Source organism: Micromys minutus (genome assembly GCF_963924665.1).
Source record: "Micromys minutus genome assembly, chromosome: X".
NCBI lineage: Eukaryota > Metazoa > Chordata > Mammalia > Rodentia > Muridae > Micromys > Micromys minutus.
In genome coordinates, this window is record NC_137970.1 from 18,997,777 (window position 1) to 19,012,863 (window position 15,087).

The window sequence follows — 15,087 nt, forward strand, 5'->3', positions numbered from 1 at the left end:
AGTATCCCGTTATCATTGACTGCATATTGTGTCTCTTCTTTTGTGACTGGGTTATCTCACTCAGGATGATATTCTCTAGATGCAACCATTTTCTTAAGAATTTGGTTAAGTCATTGTTTCTGATAGCTGAGTAGTACTCCATTGTGTAAATATACCACAATTTTTGTATCCATTCATCTACTGAAGGACATCTGGGTTCTTTCCAGCTTCTGGCTATTATAAATAGAGCTGCTATGAACATTGGGGTGCATGAATCTTTGTTGTATGTTGGAGCATCTCTGGGGTAAATGCCCAGAAGTGGAATAACTGGGTCTTCAGGTAGTACTATGTCCAATTTTCTAAGGAACCGCCAGACTGATTTCCAGAGTGGTTGTATCAGTTTACAACCCCACCAGCAGTGGAGAAGTGTTCCTCTTTCTCCACATCCTGAACAGAATTTATTGTAATCTGAGTTTTGGATCTTGGCCAATCTGACTGGTGTGAGGTGGAATCTCAGGGTTGTTTTGATTTGCATTTCCTGATGGCTAAGGATGTTGAGTACTTCCTTAGAGGTTTCTCAGACATTCGATATTCCTCTATTGAGAACTTTTTCTTTAAGTCTGTACCCAATTTTTAGTAGGGTTGTTTAATTCTCTGGTGTCTAGCTTTGTGAGTTCCTTGTATACCTTGGATATTAGGCCTCTATTTGATGTGGGATTGGTAAATATATTTTCCCACTCAGTTGGTTGCCGTTTTGTTTTCATGATAGTGTCCTTAGCCTTACAGAAACTTTGCAATCTCATTAAGTCCCATTTGTCAATCTTTGACCTTAGAGCTCGAGCTATTGGTGTTCTATTTAGGAAATTTTCTCCTGTGCCTATGAGTTCTAAGGTTTTCCCTACTTTCTCATTTAACAGTTTCAGTGTACCTGGTTTAATGTGGAGATCTTTGATCCATTTGCACTAGAGCTTTGTACAAGGAGATAAGAAAGGGTATATTTTCATTCTTGTGCATGCTGAGTGCCAGTTGGACCAGCACCATTTGTTGAATAGGTTGACCTTTTTCCATTGAATGTTTACAGCTCCTTTGTCAAAAATCAGGTGACCATATACGTGAGGGCTCATTTCTGGATCTTCTATTCTATTCCATTGATCCACATGCCTATTTCTGAACCAGTACCATGCAGTTTTCAGCACAATAGCCTTGTAATATAGCTTAAGGTTAGGAATAGTGATTCCCACAGATGTTTTCTTGTTTTTAAGGATGGATTTTGCTATTCTAGGTCTTTTGTTATTCCAAATGAAATTGCACATTGCTCTTTCCAACTCAGTGAAAAACTGGGTTGGAATTTTGATGGGGATTGCATTGAATCTGTAGATTGCTTTTGGTAAGATGGCCATTTTTAAAATGTTGATTCTTCCAATCCACGAGCATGGGAGATCTTTCCATTTTCTGAGGTCTTCCTCAATTTCCTTATTTAGAGTTTTGAAGTTCTTGTCATAAAGGTCCTTCACTTGCTTAGTTAGAATCACACCAAGGTATTTCATATTTTTTGTGACTATTGTGAAGGGTATCTTTTTCCTAATTTCTTTCTCAGCATGTTTGTCCTTTGAGTAGAGGAAGACTACTGATTTGTTTGAGTTAATTTTATATCCAGCCACTTTGCTGAAATTGTTTATCAGCTATAGAAGTTCTCTGGTGGAACTTTTGGGGTCACTTACGTACACTATCATGTCACTTGCAAACAGTGATGTTTTTACTTCTTCCTTTGCAATTTGTAACCCTTTGATTTTCTTTTGCTGTCTAATTGCTCTGGCCAGAACTTCCATTATTATGTTGAATAGGTAGGGAGAGAGTGGGCAGCCTTGTCTAGTCCCTGATTTTAGTGGGATTTCTTCAAGTTTCCCAACGTTAAGTTTGATGTTGGCTATTGGTTTGCTGCATATTGCTTTTATTATGTTTAGGTATGGGCCTTGGATTCCTGTTCTTTCCAGGACTTTTAACATGAAGGGTGTTGAATTTTGTCAAATGCTTTCTCAGCATCTAGTGAGATGACCATGTGGTTTTTTTTCTTTGAGTTTGTTTTTATGGTGGATTACATTGATGGATTTCCGTATGTTAAACCATCCCTGCATGCCAAGGATGAAGCCTAATTGGTCATGGTGAATGATCGTTTTGATGTGTTCTTGGATTTGGTTTGCAAGGATTTTGTTGAGTATTTTTGCATCAATGTTCATAAGTGAGATTGGTTTGTCTGAAGTTCTCTTTCCTTGTAGGGTCTTTGTGTGATTTAGGAACGAGGGTTATTGTAGCCTAAAAATTTAGTTAGATAGTGTTCCATCTGTTTCTATTTTTGTGGAATAGTTTGGAGAGTATTGGTATTAGGTCGTCAATAAAGGTCTGATAACATTCTGCACTGAACCCATCTCGACCTGGGCTTTTTTTGGTTGGGAGGCTTTTGATGACTGCTTCTATTTCTTTAGGTGTTATGGGATTATTTAGATGTTTTACCTGGTCCTGGTTTAACTTTAGTATCTGGTATCTGTCTAGGAATTCATCCATTTCTTTGAGATTTTCCAGCTTTGTTGAGTATAGGCTTTTATAGTAGGATCTGATGATTTCTTGAATTTTCTCAGTTTCAGTTGTCATTTCTCCACTTTCCTTTCTGATTTTGTTAATTTGGATACTCTCTCTTTGACCTCTAGTTAGTCTGGCTAGGGGTTTATCAATCCTGTTGATTTTCTCAAAGAACCAGCTCTTGGTTTTGTTGATTCTTTCAATGGTTCTTTTTGTTTCTATTTGGTCTATTTCTGCCCTAAGTTTGATTATTTATTGCCGTCTACTCCTCTTAGGTGTATCTGATTCCTTTTTTTCTAGAGCTTTTAGCTGTGCTGTCAGGTTGCTGATGTATGCCCTCTCCGGTTTCTTTTTGGAAGCACTCAGAGCTATGAGCTTTCCTCTCAGTACTGCTTTCATTTCCTCCCATAGGTTTGGGTATGTTGTGTTTTCGTTTTCATTGAATTCTAGAAAATCCTTAATTTCTTTCTTTATTTCTTCTTTGACCCTGCTATCCTTTAACAGAGCATTGTTTAGTTTCCATGTGTATGTGGGCTTTTTGTTGTCTTTGTTGTTGTTAAAGACCAGCCTTAGACCATGGTGGTCTGAGAGGATGCATGGGAGTATTTCAATCTTCTTATATCTATTGAGGCTCATTTTGTGACCAATTATGTGGTTAAATTTTGAGAAGTTGCCATGGGGTGCTGAGAAGAAGGTGTATTCTTTTGTTTTAGGATGATATGTTCTATAGATATCTATTAATTCCAGTTGGTTTATAACCTCTGCTAGTTTTACAGTATCCTTGTCCAGTTTGTTTCCCTGATCTGTCCATTGGTGAGAGTGGGGTATTGAGGTCTCCCACTACTATTGAGTGGGGCGCAATGTATTTTTTGAGCTTTAGTGGGGTTTCTTTTATGAATAGCGGTGCTTTTGTATTTGAAGCATATATGTTAAGGATTGAGAGTTCTTCCTGACAAATTTCCCCTGTAATGAGTAAAAAGTGTCCTTTCTTATCTTTTTTGATAACTTTTGGTTGAAAATCTACTTTATTCGATATTAGAATGGCCACTCCAGCTTGCTTCTTGGGGTCATTTGCTTGGTAGGTTTTTTCCCAGCCTTTTACTCTGAGATAGTGTCTGTCTTTGTCTCTGAGATGAGCTTCTTGTATGCAACAAATTGCTGGGTTTTGTTTATGTATCCAGTCTGATAGCCTATGTCTTTTTATTGGGGAATTGAGTCCATTTATGTTAACAGATATCAAGGAATAGTAGTTGCTGTTTCCTGCTATTTTTGCTTTTGGAGGTTGAATTGTGCCTGTATGTCTTTCTTCTTTTGGTTTTCTTGCTTAGGTGTTTTCTTGTTTTTATTAGGATGTAGTTCCCCTCATTGTAATCGGTTTTCCAACTATAATTCGTTTTAGTGTTGGGTTTGTTGTCAGATAATGTGTAAATTTAGTTTTGTCTTGGAATATCTTAGTCTCTCCATCTATGGTGATTGATAGTTTTGCTGGGTATAGCAGCCTGGGCTGACATTTGTGCTCTCTTAGAGTCTGCATGATGTCTGTTCAGGCTCTTCTAGCTTTCATAGTCTCTGTTGAGAAATCGGGTGTGATTCTGAATGGTCTGCCTTTATTTGTTATGTGGCCTTTTTCTCTTACTGCTTTTAATATTTTTTCTTTACTTTGGGCACTTGGCATTTTGACTACTATGTGTCAGGAGGAATTTCTTTTCTGATCCAATCTATTTGGAGTTTGGTAGGCTTGTTTTATGCTCATGGTTATCTTATTCTTAAGGGTAGGGACGTTTTTCTTCTATGATTTTGTTGAAGATATTTAGTGTGCCTCTTAGTTGATACTCTTCTCCCTCTTCTATTCCTATTTTCCTTAGGTTTTGTCTTCTCATTGTGTCCTGGATCTCCTGGACATTTTGGGTTAGGAGCTTTTTGGTTTTTGCATCTTCTCTGGCTGTTTTGTCTATGTTTACAATGTCTTATGCCCCCGAAATTCTCTCTTCCATCTCTTGTAGTCTATTGGAAATACTTGTTTCTGTGACTCCTGATTTCTTTTTTAGGTTTTATACCTCTAGGGTTGTCTCTTTTAGTGTTTTCTTTAATGTGTCAATTTCTGTTTTAAATTCCCTCATCTCTTTGGTTCTGTTTTCCTCTAGTTCTTTGAGTTCTTTGAGTGTTTTTCGTTTCCTCTATAAAAGCATCTGAAGATTTTTGCTTTTCTTCCAGTTCTTGTTTAAGTATCTCTATCAGCATCTTGAGGTATGATTTCAGGTCTGCGTCTTCTTTTTCTGGAGTGTTTGGCATTCCAATGTTTGCTGTTATGGGAGAGCTGGGTTCTGGTGTTGCCAGGTTGTCTTGGTTTCCTTGGGACATACTCTTTTGCTTTCCTCTCGCCATCTTGTTGTCAGTGATATATTCTTGCCTTTCCCTTGTACCTGGTCTGTGTCCCTGGATCTCTACTGGTCTACACACGCCCCTACACAGCGCCTTGACCTAGAAATCAAGTCTGGAGACTATGGAGGACCTTTCAAATTTGAAACAAAACACTATGTTTTACAATGGTTTGTTGTACAGTTTATTAAAAACTGGATTGTCACACCAGGCTTTGGGATTGCCTATGTATGTCCTGTCTTTCTGTTCTCCATTATGGCATACTATGATCCTAGTACTATTTCATTATGAAATGTATATTATTCCTTCTGTCATTACTGAATTGTGCACTTTTAATGTCTGGATGATTTTAAATACTGAAAAAGATTTCATCTCATCAAATTATTAAACAGTGGGGAAATTAGAAGAGATGGCACATGCCTTTAATCCCAGCACTTGGGAGGCAGAGGCAGGTGGATCTCTGTGAGTTCAAAGACAGCCTGGTGTACAAAGTTAGTAGTTAGTTCAGAACAACCAGGGCTGTGTTACTCAGAGAAAACTTGTCTCAAAAACAAAACAAAACAAAAAAACAAAAAACAAAAAAAAAAAAAAAAAAAAAAAAAAAAACTCAAACAAAACAAAACAAAAACCCAAACCAGAGAAACTTGCAAATGTCAAATTATCACATTGCCATCCATACGTATCTATAAATTTGTGTCAAAGAAAATTCCAGAGCATGGCAGTACAATATTAATATACATAAAATATTTAAGCTATAACCTTCTATATGGTGTTGACAGCAAATTTTGTGTTATGGTAATTTTACCACAACTTAAATAGATGTGTGAATAAGACGAAAATCTTTCAGTCTTTCTGTGGTGTGATGATAGGAAATACTAAAAAAGTCATTGAATTAGTTTAAAATGATTAAAAATATTGTTTTGGAACCAGGAGAGATGGTTCACTTGTTAAGAGCTGTTCTTCCAGAAAACCCATGTTCAATTCACTGAACCTGTATCTATAACTCTAGGCCTAGAGGATCTAATGCCCTTTTTCCAGTCTCTGAAGGCACTAGGCACATGTGATGCACAGACATACATTCAGGCAAAACATTCATACACATAAAACGCATGTTTTAAAATTTCTATACAATATTGTTTTAACTAATCAACAACTAAATATATTGTTCCATTTATTCAAATATTATGATGTTTAGTTTTTTAATTACTTGTAAATAAAGTTTAGTTTGTGAAAAATCGTTGAAAAAGAAGCAAGAAAAAATAATAAAGAGACTAAGCTAATCAAGCTCAGTTGGTAGAGGGTATAATGTAAAATCATGAAGACCTGAGTTCAGATCCTTGGTGTCCTTAGAAAAAGCCAGGCATGGCTGTGCATGGCTGCGACTCCACTGCTGAGGAAGCAGAGATAATATCTGTAGCTTGCCAGCCAGTTTAGCTACATTGTTAAATTCTAGGTTCAGAACCTGGAGTGGACCTGGAGTGGAGAGTAATTAAGAAAGACACCTAATGTCAACCAGTCTCTCTCTCTCTCTCTCTCTCTCTCTCTCTCTCTCACACACACACACACACACACACACACACACACACGAGCAAGATAATCTTACCAACCAAAAACAAGTTAAAAGAGCCTTGATTTGATCAATACAAATATTAAGTTATCACATTATCATTCATAAATATCTATGAATTTGTATCAAAGGAAAAAAACAAATAAGGGGAAAGAATAAGAGAGATTTAGTAAAGAAAAGAGAAGAAACAAATATTGAGCAAAGGACTGCAGACTTTACATGGGTTTAAGAGATTACCAAAGAAGTCAGTGAATGTCTGTGAACAGGAAAGTATAAAATGTGGGCAGAGGAAATGAATTACTATTACTTTTTAAGTCTGCAATAGCCCAGATTGGCCTCAAAAGTGTGATTCACCTGTCTTCCCTCTCCACACATTTCATTGCACCACCACAATCAGAAATGAAGTATGATCAAGGTGGAAACTATTAAGTCAAAATCAAGAAGTAGAACATTTTAACAAAACTATAACAAGAAGAGATTAAAACTATAATTTAAAATTTCCCCTTAATTATAAACCCAAACCCATAAGAATGTGCTTAAATAACACTATTTTGACTGAAGATATTTTATGCAAAACAATACAACTTATGTATTAAATAAAACTACAAGAGGATGATTTGATAGAGTCTTAAACAGAAGGAAAAAGTAAAACCTCTGTCCTGAAACTCAGTCTGTAGACCAGGCTAACCTCAAACTCAGATATCTGCCTGCCCCTGCCTCCAGAGTGCTGGGATTAAAGGTGTGAGCCACCACCTCCCCGCTCATTGTCAGATTTCTTGACAACAGTTTTTCAGGATGGGGTGAAGGTATCTCAAGAAAATTAGTATAATATTTTAAAATTGTATTGTCGATATTTTCATACATATATGCAATGTATTTTGATTGTATCCACCTCAATTTCTCCTCTCCAATTCCCCTAACACATCCCACTCTACCTTTGTATCTTTGTTCATGTTACACAATGTGTTAAGGCATGCTTCCCATATGTTCGTGGGCATGATATCATCCTCTGGGTCATGGGAACCCTACAAGTGGCCATATGCCCAAATTAAAATTGCTCCCACTTCCCCAGCAGCCATAAACTATCAATAACTCCTCAATTAGTGGTGGGGATGTGGGAGCCCTCATTCAATCCTAAGTCTTAACTCTTTCCAAAAAGTCAATACTACCTAGAAACGTTGATAAAGCATCACAAGGGAATAAAATGTCAGGGGTATATCTCCCATTGGTATCTATCATCCTATCAGATCACCATGGTCTAAGGCTGGTCTTTAATAACAAAAAAGACAACAAAAAGCCCATATACACATGGAAACTAAACAATGCTCTATTAAACAATAGCAGGGTCAAAGAAGAAATAAAGAAAGAAATTAAGGATTTTCTAGAATTTAATGAAAATGAAAACACAACATACCCAAACCTATGGGATTCAATGAAAGCAGCACAGAGGAAAACTCATAGCTCTTAGTGCTTCCAAAAAGAAACTGGAGAAAGCATACACTAGCAACTTGACCACACAGTTGAAAGCTCTAGAACAAAAGGAAGCAGATACACCCAGGAGGAGAAGATAGCAAGAAATTATCAAACTCGGAGCAGAAATTGACCAAATAGAAACAAAAAGAACCATTCAAAGAATCATCAAAACCAAGAGCTGGCTCTTTGAGAAAATTAACAAGATTGATAAACCTTTAGCCAGACTAACTAGAGGGCAAAGAGAGAGTATTCAAATTAACAAAATCAGAAAGGAAAGTGGAAACATAACTGAAACTGAGGAAATTCAAGAAATCATCAGATCCTACTACAAAAGCCTATACTCAACAAAGCTGGAAAATCTCTAAGAAATGGATGAATTCCTACACAGATACCAGATACTAAAGTTAAACCAGGACCAGGTAAACCATCTAAATAATCCCATAACACCTAAAGAAATAGAAGCAGTCATCAAAAGCCTCCCAAACAAAAAAAAGCCCAGGTCGAGATGGGTTCAGTGCAGAATGTTATCAGAACTTTATTGACGACCTAATACCAATACTCTCCAAACTATTCCACAAAATATAGTGAGATGGAACACTACCTAACTCATTATTTGAGGCCACAATAACTCGTTCCTAAACCACTCAAAGACCCTACAGGGAAAGAGAACCTCAGACCAATCTCACTTATGAACATTGATGCAAAAATACTCAACAATATCCTTGCAAACCGAATCCAAGAACAAATCAAAATGATCATTCACCATGAATTTAGCTTCATCCCTGAGATGCAGGGATGGTTTAATATACGGAAATCCATCAATGTAATCCACCATATGAACAAACTCAAAGAAAAAAGCCACATGGTCATCTCACTAGATGCTGAGAAAGCATTTGACAAAATTCAACACCCCTTCATGTTAAAAGTCTTGGAAAGAACAGGAATCCAAGGTCCACACCTAAACATAATAAAAGCAATATGCAGCAAACCAATAGCCAACATCAAACTTAACATTGAGAAACTTGAAGCAATCCCACTAAAATTAGGGACTAGACAAGGCTGCTCACTCTCCCCCTACCTATTCGACATAGTACTGGAATTACTGGCCAAAGCAATTAGACAGCAAAAGGAAATCAAAGGGATACAAATTGCAAAGGAAGAAGTAAAAACATCACTGTTTGCAGATGACATGATAGTGTACGTAAGTGACCCCAAAAATTCCACCAGAGAACTCCTACAGCTGATAAACAAGTTCAGCAAAGTGGCTGGATACAAAATTAACTCAAACAAATCAGTAGCCTTCCTATACTCAAAGGACAAACATGTGGAGAAAAAAATTAGAGAAAAGGTACCCTTCACAATTGTCACAAAAACTATGAAATACCTTGGTGTGACTCTAACTAAGAAAGTGAAGGACCTGTACGACAAGAACTTCAAATCTCTGAAGAAGGAAATCGAGGAAGATCTCAGAAAATGGAAAGATCTCCCATGCTCATGGATTGGAAGGATCAACATTGTAAAAATGGCCATCTTACCAAAAGCAATCTACAGATTCAATGCAATCCCCATCAAAATTCCAACCCAAATCTTCATAGAGTTGGAACGAGCAATGTGCAATTTCATCTGGAATAACAAAAGACCTAGAAAAGAGAAATCCATCCTCAACAATAAGAAAACATCTGCAGGAATCATCATCCCTGACCTTAAGCTATATTACAAGGCAATTGTGTTAAAAACCGCATGGTACTGGTACAGAGATAGACATGTGGATCAGTGGAATACAATGGAAGTTCCAGAAATGAGCCCTCACATATATGGGCACTTGATTTTTGACAAAGGAGCTGTAAACATTCAATGGCAAACGGACAGCCTCTTCAACAAATGGTGTTGGTCCAACTGGCACTCAGCATGCAGAAGAATGAAAATAGACCCTTTCTTATCTCCTTGTACAAAGCTCAAGTGCAGTGGATCAAAGATCTCCACATTAAACCAGGTACACTGAAACTATTAGAGGAAAAATTAGGGAAACCTTTAGAACACAAAGGCACAGGGGAAAATTTCCTCAACAGAATACCAATGGCTCATGCTCTAAGGTCAAATATTTACAAATGGGACTTAATGAGATTGCAAAGCTTCTGTAAGGCTAAGGACACTCTCAAAAAAAAAAAAAAAAAAAAAAAAAAGGCAGCGAACAGATTGGAAAAAGTTCTTTTCCAACCCCACATCTGATAGAGGCCTAATATCCAAGGTATACAAAGAACTCAAGAAGTTAGACACCAGAGAATCAAACAATCCTATTTTAAAAAGGGGTACAGAGCTAAACAAAATGTTCTCAATTGAGGAATATCGAATGGCTGAGAAACATCTAAGGAAGTGCTCAACATCCTTAATCATCAGGGAAATGCAAATCCAAACAACCCTGAGATTCCTGCTCACATCAGTCAGAATGGCTAAGATAAAAAATTCAGATGACAGCAGATGCTGGCGAGGATGGGGAGAAAGAGGAACACTCCTCCCCTGTTGGTGGGGTTGCAAGCTGGTACAACCACTCTGGAAATCAGTCTGACGATTCCTCAGAAAATTGGACATAGTACTACCTGAAGACCCAGTTATTCCACTTCTGGGCATATACCCCAGAGAAGCTCCAACATACAACAAAGACACATGCACCACAATGTTCATTGCAGCTCTATTTATAATAGCCAGAAACTGGAAAGAAACCAGATGTCCTTCAGTAGATGAATGGATACAAAAATTGTGTTATATTTATACAACAAAGTACTACTCAGCTATTAGAAACAGTGACTTTATAAAATTCCTAGGAAAATAGATGTATCTGGAGAATATCATCCTGAGTGAGGTAACCCAGTCACAAAAGAACAGACATAGTATGCAGTCACTGATAATTGGATACTAACCCCAGAAAGCTCTGAACACCCCAGAAACAACTCACAGACTATATGAAGTTCAAGAAAAACAAAGGCCAAAAAAATGAAAAATCATTATTCTTAATCTTTACACACCAAGAAAACTTTGACTATTTCCAGGTTACATCTTGTTTTACATGTACTTTATGCTCATTGTAACTAGTAAGATTTTAATGCATTCTTTCATACCTTTAAAAAAATCAAGTACTGATAAAAATGTATTCATATACTTTTATGCAAAAATGCTTTTAAAATCTGTACATTTATCTCTGTTTTTTTTAAAAATAAACTTGTTCAATAAAAAAAATCACCCACCAAGAAATGCTGGTGAAATAATGTTTTACGTATTATGTTTTTACTTTATATTGTCATTTTTAGTTATTATTGCGTCTAATTTTCTAATTTTTAATTCTTAAACATATACAGCTTGCTTTCGTTTTTATATTCAATTACACTTTTTCTCTTCTTCACCCATTATGTACTCCCCGTTATTCTCATACACAACCCATATAAGCTTTCTCTTGTTCGAACTTTATTTCCTTCTCCTTTTCCCCATCTTCTCCTATGAGTGAAAAGTATCCCAATGTCTCTTTTCCATCTACTTTCCCTTCCTCTAGTCTTTTCTAGGTCATCGAACACCACTAATCCCTATCCTTGCAATCTTTACTGAGTGTACTTCTTTTCTCTTCTAATCTTTCTAATAGTTTACAGTACACTATAACAGTCTTATAGTTTGCCCTGAGTGATTGTCTTCTGAGCAAAGCAAGCACAATCTTAGAACATTCATCTCTGCCCCCTTGCAAAAGGTCATACCAACTGGGTTTGTTGACTGTCTACACCGCAGGGTATAAACTTTCTCACCTGAGTTTCCCAACTACTCTCTAACAGCTGTTGTGTGCAGCTCTGCCTTAATTGAATTGCATCTGGCCTGGGGGTGGGGAACAGCAGGGGTGCTCCTTTGTTGTTTGAAGAAGATATTATCTTTGCTGGAGAAAGGCTTTCCAGGTGAAGCCCATTCGTGGGAAGGAACACCTACATCTCTGTAAGGACCTATTTATCTACACTCAGTAAGGAAGCCAAATAAATTTATTGGTTCCTCTGTAAGGAAGCCTAATAAACTATTCCCAAATAGTTATTGAGTTAAAGAAATTACTTATAACTTGCTATTTCAATAATACCATGGTATACTCTATGATTGCCTCTTCAACTAATAATATTCTTCTTAAATCTCAGAATAATGTAGAAGATTGCACACAGTGCCCTAGGTATTTGGATTGAGAAATTTGCTACTAAACCATGCATCTCAAGCTTACTACAACTTAGCCCTACTTGAACATTGCAAATTCTTTAACTGGAAGAGTACATGATAAAAATTTTAACCAGTGATATAATCCCAGATATACAAGTCCCAATACAGAAAAATAACAAACTTGAAAAATCAAGGCAGTATGACCCCCCCCCCTCTGGAAAACATCAATTCCATAGTAATTCATTCAATAAAGGTGAGCTAGATGAAATCCTAAGAGTACTAAAGAATAATTAAAATAAACATTTGACTAAATCAAAGAGAACATAAATAATCTCCCAAATGAAGCCACACAGAATACAAAGAAACATTCGGATGAAGTGAGAACGTCAATAGAGGATATAAAAGAGGAAATTAACAGAAAGATAGAAATACTGAAAAAAAGAAATTAACCAAATTGAAATTTTAGAAATGAAAAGCTCATTAATCCAAAGAAAATAGAAAGGTTCACCAATGACTAATGCATTACAGGCTTTCTGACATGGAAAATAAAATAGATTCAGACATAAAACAATATGGACATTTGAATACAACATATATCTACAGAACTCCATTAAAACATAAAATGTATTAATGATGAAGATAGAAGAACTCCAGCTAATGATGTAAGTAAAATAGTCAATAAAGCCATAGCATAAAATGTCCTAAATCTATGAAAAGATGACTATCAAAATTCAGAAAGTGGACGAGCAACAAGACTCACCAAGGAAGGAGGGTTGCCACCAAGCCTGAGAACCTGAGTTAACCCTCTAGAACTCACATGGTGGAAGGACAGAACCGAATTCTGCAATAACAACCCAATTGATCTCTTAAGTAAGAAAATTCTAGGTTAGATCCTTTAATGCTTCTTAAACTACTCCATAAAATAGAAAGAGAATGAGTTGCCAAGTTTGCTGTGATTGCTCCCTCCGCGAGCAGAGAAAGCCTGGACACTCTGGCGCTGGGACTTCTGCTCACCGCCTTCCAGCCTCTTCCCGAGCTCTTCCAGGCTGGGCCTGTGGCTTTGAAGATTTTTTGGTTTTTTTGTTTTCATCTTTTCACAACCCACAAAAATCCACTAGCTGCTGAGGCTCCAACGAGATCAAGATGTGGACCGCGCTAGAGTTGTTCTGAGTTTTGGGGAGCGTTTGCTTCTGGAACTTCTGCGCAGGGAGATGATATTGTGACCCCCAGGTACAGGAGATGGTATGGTGACCCCAGGTTTAGAAGACAGAATAGCAACCATGGCCACTACTGGTGGGCTGACTAAGTCTACTGGCAAGGCACCTCTGGTACCAACACACACGGAGAGTGAGACGAAGCCTCCCATTGAGGAACTGCCAACCTCAGGAACCTCTGAACATGATCAAAAAGAACATGAGCATACAGCCACTGTCAAGTGGTGACTAGCCACTCTGCAGACAAGAAAACAAGTCACCCCGATAGAGATAACGCAGATGATGAAACACAGACAACAGATAAGAAAGATGGCTTGGCAGTAGTGACCCTGGTTGGAATCATAGTTGGCACCTTGTTTGCCATTGACTTCGTCAGAGGGATCATCATTGTGGTGATGAGGAAGAGTTCTGGAAGGTTCTCGCCCTAACGAGCTAAACAGAACAGGTTCTTCTCCCAACACATCTGAAAATAAGTGAGCTTCCAACTTGCCCTGTTCCCCATCCTCTTCCTGTGGAGGAAGATGACCCACGGAATGTCCACCCACCCCACTCACAGCCATGGTGACCCCTCCACGTACCGGCAGTACCAAAGGAAGGATAAGGGACGAGCCATGGGCCCCTGGAAGCATCTGCCTTTGGAAAACAAATTTTATAATATAAAATGATCGATGATTCAAAAGACAACATGCATAGAAAATGGACCAAAACCGAGACATAATACCAGCTTTAGAAACTGTAACCATGGGCTCTTCCTGGCCAGTCCCTAGTACTCTTAAGAGCAAAAGGAATCTGGAAATGTTATATCACAGAGGCACGGGTCTTTTTGCAGATGCCAATCTGCAGCTGAAGTTGATACATACACATTCCAGCCTGCGGCGCGCTCCTCAACCAGCGAGGAAAGACGACCACCACCAGAGGATTCTTCTCAGATCACACTTTATTGTGGGAGCCTCTTGGTTGAAGGGGAGAGCAGGAAGCGAGGGGCCCCGAACTACCCTAGCTGTCCGCTTATATAGGGAGAAGCGCATACGGGCTTGCCATGATTGGTTGTCACCAGTCTGCTGACACCAGAGGCCTCGGGATTGGCCGGAGATAGGTTATGTACTGCACATGAGCAGGGTGCAGCGCCTTAGCTGACAAGAGCATTACTATATATGGAGTTGTTTACCTCAAACGGTGAGGGAGCCAGCGCCATCTTGTAATGGCGTCCGCATTCAGCTCCCCACACCAGCCTAGTGGGGTCTCTTCTCAAATATGTCTGAGTCATTTTGTAGAAAGAATAAACTTAAAATCAGGCATGATAGGCAGCCCCTTAAGGAGCTTCACTGGACTCTTTCAGAAACATCCACTGTGCCTTCTGTTCCCACAAGATCCTTTGCTTTTTAAAAGTCTCCAAACCATCTCTAAGCCTCAGTTGACTTGATGACCCAGAGGTCTGTCTACTCCATTCCCCAAGTGATGGAAAGCCCAAGTTGAGGAGCCACATCCTCATCTCTCTAAGACTCAAGCCCTCAGATCGGCCAATTCTTTCTGAACAATGGAGATCTCATCTCAGATGCTGAGAAAGCTGTTGGCTGTCACAAGATGCCAGAGGCCCAGCTCCTGTAGAAGCAAGAACAAAACTCAGTCCTTAAGTGGATATGACTCCCGTGCCTGCTTTAGTGTAGGAAATAAGGATGACCAGTTCCTAACTCCTGCCTTCTGCTTCTCAGAGAAGACAGG

At 38.3% G+C, this 15,087-nt stretch overlaps 1 pseudogene across 1 annotated transcript; it reads left to right on the forward strand.

Moving 5' to 3' along the window:
• The first annotated feature begins 13,294 nt into the window (after nt 1-13,294).
• Nucleotides 13,295-13,793, forward strand: LOC308415947 (podoplanin-like; annotated as a pseudogene). Its single transcript has one exon. The product of its transcript is annotated as a podoplanin-like (transcript).
• The last annotated feature ends 1,294 nt before the right edge of the window (nt 13,794-15,087 follow it).